Source organism: Argopecten irradians, chromosome 3 (genome assembly GCF_041381155.1).
Source record: "Argopecten irradians isolate NY chromosome 3, Ai_NY, whole genome shotgun sequence".
Classification (NCBI taxonomy): domain Eukaryota; kingdom Metazoa; phylum Mollusca; class Bivalvia; order Pectinida; family Pectinidae; genus Argopecten; species Argopecten irradians.
Genome location: NC_091136.1, coordinates 2927160 through 2937042, shown reverse-complemented (window position 1 = coordinate 2937042; position 9883 = coordinate 2927160).

Here is a 9883-nt window from a genome sequence, read left to right as displayed (position 1 = left end):
TCCAAACGATAAAGACATATCTAGAACATGGAAGTGTATATTCTGAAGATATAATGCATTAAAGATGCTCCACCGCTGACAAATGGTATTTTTTCCACTATCAAAAAAGGAGTAGATGATTAAGTATTTTTCTTCAGTTACAAAAGTTACTTACTTTACACCATTACCACCATTGAAAAGTTTTAGCTTTTAATTTCGTAATTAAAAATATAAAAAATAATTAATTGCATCCCGAAACAATTCCGTGGCACAATATCCTATATGGAATGTAGTACTGATTGTGCATGCACCAAAGGCAAAAATTAATTATTTTATAATATTTTTTGTGTTAATTAGACATATATATACACGATTAAACACCGATTATTGTTCAAATAATGAATATCATTTATGCTCTGTCGGCGGTGGAGCATCTTTAATATTGCGGTAAATTACTGCGCATTATTGCATCTTTGTTGAATATTCGACCCGAACAAAGAGTCACTAGCTCGAATACCAAATAGCCATAGCCCTGAACAGAATGACTTTGATAAGTCTATTACTAGTACATTTGACTCGGTTGCAGAAGCATACGCGTTAACAGAATACAAAATATGTAATTTTGCAATATCTCAAAAAATATCTTGATCCAGGTAAAAAAAAAACTTTCACCTCGGGGATACCAAGCTATGGGTGTTAATGATAACGACACACGGAAATCAACAATCAAAATAACATCGATGCTATCATGTGTCCGGTTTTTCTCTATCATCACATCCGGAATACCCTCCAGTGTTTACGTAGAGTAAACAGACATACAGATTGTCGCATCATCATCATAGTATAAAACATAGTATAAAGGAAACTAGAGGAAGATAAACAAAGACCAAAGATGAAATACCAGTAGGGATGGAATCATAGTCTCATTTGGGATTGCTCTATTTCCCTCCACGACGTGAGAGCAGAATAATTGAGTGCTTCGTAATACCTGAGTAGCTCCGTGGCTGCTGTCTGAGCCTCATTGCATCTGTGAGGTTATGGCATTTGATCAAACACATAGTTGAGTATCTGACTCTACTCTAGCTCTTTACTGCTGATAGCTGATATCTACAGAACATAAGTTGTCTAACAAAGATATGTTCATGGAAGGCATATGTCACTACTTATCTTATATAAAACATGTCCTATATTATACATGTCCTACATAATACATGTACTACATAATACATGTCCTTTATAAAACATGTCCTATATTATACATGTCCTATATAAAACATGTCATATATAATACATGTTCATACATAATACATGTCCTATATAATACATGTCCTATATTATACATGTCCTATATAATACATGTACCACATAATACATGTCCTTTATAAAACATGTCCTATATAAAACATGTCCTATATAAAACATATCATATATAATCAATGTCCTATATAATACATGTTCCTATATAATACATGTCCTATATAATACATGTCCTTATAATACATGTCTTACATAATAAATGTCATATATAATACATGTCCTATATAAAACATCATGTCCTACATAACACATGTCCTATATAAAACATGTCCTACATAATACATGTCCTATATAATGCATGTTCCTATATACAACATGTCCTAATAATACTTGTCTTACAAAATACTAGTTCTACTAAGGACATAATATAGTGAAAGAGCTAATCATGGTACATAGAAGAAAGTTAAACATAAAAAACAATGTGTTCCCTAACCAGTATCATTAACCTTTCCTGCATGAGACATCCTCGATAACCAAGGGATCAATATTACTGTCACTGTGATTATATCCATATAAGTCATAGATAAGCTGAAGGCTCTTTTTGCGACACAAAATGGGCAGGTAGCTAATTCTTTATTTTACAATAATAGAATCGAATAACGGTACAGCGTATGACTTTGGAGTTGGGGGTCACCCTCTGTTATCAACAAAGGAAGTCTCTGTGGTGTCTTCCCACTCAGCCAACATATCCTATTTTAACATTAGGAGGAGAAACAATAGAGAACAATAGGGGCTAATTACAGGTAAGTCTGTTTTAGAAAATGACTTACCTGTATTTACCTGTGCTACACTTGTACCATAAGGACACAGTAGGTACTTAAGTACTCTACTTTTATTCTGATATTATTTTTCTAAAATAAAAATCACATTTTCCATGTAAAGATCTATTATTTTATTCAAAACTTACAGATAGTTAATTTTCCACATCTTGATGGCAATCTAACAATCATTTTGTAAATCTATATATATTTGCTTTCTGAGCATTTAGATATAAAATTATAGTTAAATTAACAAATGTAACTTTTTTTCCCTTTAATTAGATGATAGAAACTGTTTTATAATACTGCTGTAATATAGTTATTTTTCATTAGCCTATTCTTATATATAGGTTTTCATATAAATGCAGATGCTGAGAAATTGTATGTAAAATACTAGTAAAACAATGGTTATCTTATATAGACTTATATATTTAAGCCAATTTCCAAAATATGAAAGAAAATAATGCCAAATGGTTTACAACACGGTGAACATATATATACCACACTTTACATGTACATGTATATATATATATACGTGTCTAGATTACACATGGGAAACAACTAAGTAGATAGTTTGATAACACAACTGTAAAACTATAATTTTCTGAATCGTTTTCGTTTGATCATCTATATCATCATAGAAAAACCTCTTAGATGCCATAATACCATTGAAACTATTAACGGTTTTTTTCCTGAGTTGAATGATATCCCTTTGGTATAGATAATTCTAGTCATGAGATGTTCAACAAATCTCTGTTAAGCCTGTTATTTCCATGATTATCTAATTTATCCCTCAGTCGGTGTAGATTCCTTAAATCTACTGTATGTTGAAAGATTGTTACACCATTATTTACTTTAATGAATTCTCAAAATTTGAAACAAATATAAAAAAAATTAAGTCAACTTCCTCCAAAATAACTGAAAATTGAGACAAAGCAGCATATATATAGTCGGAGTGACGTTGGGATACACATGTATAGCTATCCGAAAACTGATGAGCTAAAAAGTGTAAATTTGTTTGTAAATATACATTGTAAATGTGATATGCAATGTATCAGAAACTGACAACAGGTTTCATTACTTGAATACATCAAAACCAAAAATCTTTCCTAAATAGGAAAACAAAAGAAAGCATATGTGTTCAAATATATTTGGGATTAATTAAGATATTAAAATTAATGAAAAAAATGTAAATTACCGATTAATTAAATAACCAGAAAAAAATTTTTACATTTGGTACACACCATTTTTTAAAATTTAAAATTTTATAAGAAATATATTTTCATTGGATACAGCTAAATTCTGCTTCCCTTTTTACCTTTACACCTGGAATTAATCGACATAGTTGATACAGACTATAGCCAACTTTTACACAGGTAAACTCAGGTAAAGTTTATATAGCAAAAATAACATGTTGGCTGAGTGGGAATGAACCGTCTCTGTAGGTATGTAACAGGTCAGATCTCTTGAATACCTTTATAATTAATATTTTTAGTTATCTATCACTCAAAACGACAGATAACTCACTAATGACAACAATCACTAAAACATAGTACATACTGTTCATCAGTGGATATCATAGACTTGCTAGAGTCCACACGTAGAAGGAACATTCTCTTATTTTTGTTTCCTATGAACAACCAATTTCATTTAAGCGCGAGCAAGTGTAGGAGTTGAATCGAGGTGAGAAAAGCTGAAGTACCCGAAAAACTGACCTGTGGATAGTGCCTGACGTCTACTATCACTTTAAACTTCAAATTCATCAAATCATATTTCCTAAATGCTAGAGAACTACATACTTTACAAGCGTTTGCTTGATGATGCTATTTGGAAATAACGTAGCAAACGAGATTCCTTACAGGATGGTAATTTCATTGCAATCCACCATTAATTTCACCCATATTTCGATAAAACGGAACTCGATCTAACTATAGTTTTCAATTTATCCGACTACGATATGACTCATCTTATCCTAAAGTTGTGTATCATTGGTGTTGATGATACTGAAAAAATAATACCATGTTTTCCTTCAAACTGGCAGTTCTTAACTTTCTGCACCAGCGTTCTTCTTGCTTTGGTCTAACTTGATTAATCTGATTGTGTAGCTTGTATCACCTTTCGTTTAATGCAATTGCACTTCGAAGGTGTAGCAAATTTATGTGTACGATATAGAAACCTAGAACTGCAGTGCTAGTTTATAGCATTACAATTGCTCAAGTGTATGGGCCAACTCATATCAATTACATTTTATGTTTACATTATATTACATCGCACATTACATTGTGCAAATCAACAGTATCATGTGCATAAATCTAATGGTGCATGTTGTATTTTAAATTCCTCCGAAAATGTTGTGAAAGTATGAGCCTCTGAGTATTGAATATAAAATTCGATTATCATAAATTGAAAAGGTTAGAATGAATAGAGTAAATGTCAAACAAATAATAACACTTGTGTTGATTCCAAGAGATAGTTTATTAACCTATTGACCTATCAACCCTTCTTGCCACCCGATTAAACTGATTTTATATGACTTTGTCCTGGTTCTACTCCTCTCGAACTCCCCCGTAGATTATGAAAACCTTACATGGGTCTGTGAAGTGGACAAACCTCGGTTTGACCAGCTCAAATCTTTCACTTGTGGTGAGATTAACAGAATCTTACATGGGTCTGTCAAGTGGACAGGGAAATCTCAACCCGAGTGAAATATTTTGACTATCAACCCGAGGCTTGCCTAGGGTTGACGGCAAAAATCTTTCATGAAGGTTGAGATATCCCTGTTCACTAGACAGATCCATGTTTGATTCCTCTCTCCCATACTAAATAGGAAAAATCCGAAATTCTCGTTGCTTTTCAGGCTTTTCATCGCTCCATTTTTATAGGAACGTCGTTATACGTCAAAATTGATGACGTGATTGACAAAACACGACGCGGCTACGCCGCATGTATGGATGACGTCACGTTATTGTCTAGCGCGTGTGAGCTGTCTTACTCCACCCTGTGTAAGATAGAGTTGTCTTTCCCCTAGCAACCACGGGATATCCCTCTGAAGTATGGGATAGATCTCTGTTCACTTGACAGACATATGTAAGATTACATTTATACCATATTTTAAAGGGACAATTCACTCAGGCTAATTCTTTTACATAACCAAGATGCAAAATATGGCATAAATGTATTGTTCTAAATTTCTTATGAAACATATCACATAAATATTGAAAAATTCCACGTCATTGTTAAGTATTTTAAATGATAACATTGTAATTACAAATCGTTGATCAATACGATTAAGCAGGGAGGTGATAAATTACTTTTTAGACAATACAATTCATCTAATAAGATAAACACACTACTGTCATAGCGATTTGAGCAGTTCTAGTCAAAAGTTGCATTACTCTACGAGCAAGGGACAGGGTTCGTCATACAAGATGTTCGAACACAATGTGTAATGGCGGACAGCGAGCGAGTATGAACATTTCACACGCATTTCACCACCATGGGTGTTTCTGGCATATCACAGTAAAACCGACTGATCTAATTTCCATTAGAACTGGGTTTTTTCGATATATGTACAAATGTTAATGTTCTCTTAGACTGAATTGTCCCTTTAACGGGAAAATAGTGAAATTTCAATTATTTAGATGCATTTTTATAAAATCCCTAATCGTATGATAGATTGCCCGCGCAAAACTTTCGAACCGGAAGTACAAGCAAAATACTTACATGACGTCATGAATTCATCCAGCGATAGCGTGGAGTGTGTTGTCGATAATGTCACCATTGTTGACGTACAGTTGACGGACTGAGAATACTCCTTTTGAGACTACAGTTTCATTTTCTTTTGCAAGTGCAAAATTCCTTACCTTGTGTGACAACGAAATCACAACCTCTGGGGAATTCATAAAGGTCTAACCACAAGCAAAACTCTGTTTGGATATTCAGGAATTACCCCTCTTATTATGATTTAATTGTTACATCTTCAAGGTAGGAGATATTCGATTTGTCATTTTTATTTCACTTAAGCTTATTAGATTGGGGTTTTGTAATGATGTCAGTATCTACGTGTTAACGTTTACTGACAGACGTTATACACAGTCAATCTCCAGGAGGTAAAATGAACGTAAGCATTGTTTGTTATCCTTGATTCAAGCTGGTTAAAATACTGGTTGGCTGATCCTCTCTATTCTTAAGTTAAAGCTAAATGAAATGTGTATTTGTCATAATAATTTGATGAGTACGAAAACAATTTTAAAGTTCCCATGTAAAAAAAATATCAATCACCGATAATATTAAGGAAATATTAGAAATTATATAGAAAGATAAATTACATTAACAGTACTATTTAAAGTTTGGTTATTGAAAAAAATTGCAATTTAAAAAAAAATGTACTTTTGTCTAAGCACAGGTGTCTATCACAGCATTTGTGACACATCACATATTCAAAAGCTTTTATCATATACCGGTATATGTCAAATGAACTATCGATCAGTTTATGGGAGAAGAACTATATAAACAACGTTTGATCTGTAATCTTTTTTATATTGCCTTTGTCATTAAAATTGAAACTGTTAGTAAAGTTGAACTCATCGTTGTCAATCAGAGATTTGCTGTTTAAACGAATCTTTAAAAGTAGTAAATGTTTGGTAAGGTGTATTGATGTATATACGAGACCATTTGATCTCGGTGATGAAGCGACATAACAAAACAACATCATTACTCTTTTATGATACAATTAGAGGAAAATGAGGGTAAAATTGCCTACTATATTAGATATTTCTTTGATGGGCCTGCTGAAGGTTAAATTCGCATTATTCAGTTCGTCATTTGGAATTTACTTCCCACGGTTTATATGAAATGCGACAACAGGTATCATTAACCTGCCTCTGGATATCAACAATACACCGGGGATATAAAAGCATGATGGGAAATTCTGATAGTGATTTCCGGCAAAATGGAGGAATCCCCTGGGACGCCGCCAATCCCTTTTCCAATGCTTCAAAGTGACAGGAGTGGGAAGCGTGTTGTCTTAACAAGCCTGTGCCCTAATTACAAACAAGTGATCAGCTTTTACAAAATAATCCCATGTAAATTGTCAAATATTACTTGACCTTAATATTTTGTCAATGTATTAACCCATCCATGAAATAGCATAAACAGAAGTGCCTGACGGTTATCGTGGGCTATATTGGATATCGATCTGTTATGAAACGGCAAAATGCATTTGTATGTAGTTTTAGTGTAGATACCAAGTATGTACTGAGTCAAAGTGTTTTAAATACTGTTTAATTGTTAGATTTTGCGGGCGTAAAACTTCACTATTTACTGTTTGGAACTCTTTTTTTTTCGCGGGGGCGAATTATCGCAAATCATATTTATAGCCTTCATAATCGTCATTCACATGGCAGGATATACTACAAATGTATGTACAATGTAAAAGCTTGTTGATGATATTGATGTTAGTAACAGGATGAATGCTTGTTGTTATATAATAATAGTGATAGGATGGATAATTGTAGTTCGAACAAGATTGACAGTTGACCGTCTCTGAAAAATTGCTAATAATAACCATTTGTCGTCTGAGTTTTTGTCGTTCTGAATTTGTGTTATGGTGCCCGAGTCCGGTCCGAGAGTTAAACGTAACATATGTTGACGGAAAACTGCAAATGTATTGTTATATACCTTCTTTCACAAATTCATAAAACAAATATTTCATTTATATTAATGCATGTGTTTTCGATGTGTTGCAGCAAATACAACAATGTGAGTGTGAAATAAGTTCTTTAATTGATGGACTAATACAATTGTGAATAATCAGTAATACATTAATCAAAAATAAATAAAACATTGGTTGAAGAAAATTGTGTAATCTTTGTCTGCATCCGTCTCTGTCTCTTCACCGTCTATGTCTCTTCACCATCTGTGTCTCTTCACCGTCTGTGTATCTTCACCGTCTGTGTCTCTTCACCGTCTGTGTCTCTTCACCATATGTGTCTCTTCACCGTCTGTGTCTCTTCACCATCTGTGTCTCTTCACCATCTGTGTCTCTTCACCGTCTGTGCCTCTTCACCGCCTGTGTATCTTCACCATTTTTGTCGCTTCACCATCTGTGTCTCTTCACCGCATGTGTCTCTTCACCATCTGTGTCTCTTCACCGCCTGTGTATCTTCACCATCTGTGTCTCTTCACCGTCTATGTCTCTTCACCATCTAAGTATCTTCACCATCTGTGTCCCTTCACAGTCTGTGTATCTTCACCGTCTGTGTCTCTTCACCGTCTGTGTCTCTTCACCATCTGTGTCTCTTCACCATCTGTGTCTCTTCACCGTCTGTGTCTCTTCACCGTCTGTGTCTCTTCACCATCTGTGTCTCTTCACCATCTGTGTCTCTTCGCCATCTGTGTCTCTTCACCGTCTGTGTCTCTTCACCATCTGTGTCTCTTCACCGTCTGTGCCTCTTCACCGCCTGTCTCGTCTGTGTCTCTTCACCATCTGGAATATGCCGAGATGTAACGACTGCCAAATTAGTTTACGCATATTGGCGAGCATTGCCGAGTAGTAACGATCAGCAGTACATTGTGAAGTCAGCTGTCATTTTTAACATTTAGACTCTGAATATATTGGAGTCTTTTCCCTGTAAGTTTGCATTTCCATTTTAACACTACGTGTTGAGATTTGTTGTGTACCCAGTGTGCGTGATTAGAAAGAAATGACAATTAATTCTAAATCTCAAAGGGATACGCGTGTCACGTGTGTCATTTCAAGCAATTATAATTAATAGGACAAATTGTTGCATCATAAAGGAGAATTAATTTCCCTAATTAAAAAAATAACAAAATCGTTTTATTATGCATGCAATGACATAACGTGATCTTGCTAAGATTGCGTTCTGTAAACATTCTCCAATACGCCTAGGATAACAATAACTTGGGACGAATAATTATTATCTGAATAAAGGGGAATCCTAGCAACGAATGTATTTAAAAGATTCAAAGATTCACAAAGTTACACGACTACACAGTGACAATGCAACTATAAATGATGAATTAAACGAAAGATTCAAAATGTAATCCTAGGGAACAGTAAGATTTGGAAGTTCTAGAGTAACTGCAAGGATCAAGGATAAATTAAACACAGTTTTCATTTAGTTACCCGAATTCTTTTGGCTCATTTTTACGAACATTCCTTAACTTTAAGGAATTGATTGACATACAATTCCCCATAGGAAAGCATGACAGAATTAAAGGAAAGCTACGTTCCTTCTATAATGCTTTCCTGTGAGGAAATCTAAATTAAGAAATTTCTTAAGGTTAAGAAAAGCTCGTGAAATTGGGTCATGCAAGTATATGTGGAAACGCCTGTTGCTGTTATTGTAATCTCCGTGGAGGAAATGAAAGAAAATCAAAGGGCACGGTAACTTGAGGGAACGCCAGGGATTATTTACAACAGGAAGTGGAGAATTCAAACGTTAACGGAGGGATTTAAACGGTACACCTTTTGGAGTACAAGGGCAATGCAACTCTCAGTGAGGTACTATCGATAAGAAAATAAGAAAATTGGGACTAGAGACATTACCTAGAATGCGTTGAGCTACTACATGTCATGAGGAGATATCGAAACATGCCCATGGTTATGGAAGAAATTGTAATTGTAGGAGATGTACTATTACGTTTTTATATATAACAAAAAGTGTGTGGATAGGATAAATGTTTGAGAGAAATCAAGAGAATAATGTTTCTGAGTGTGTTAACAGCATGAATAACATCAGTATTAAATTGAAAGTACAAATTCCACAAACAGAATCATAAGGACATGACAAATGTTATAGAAAAAT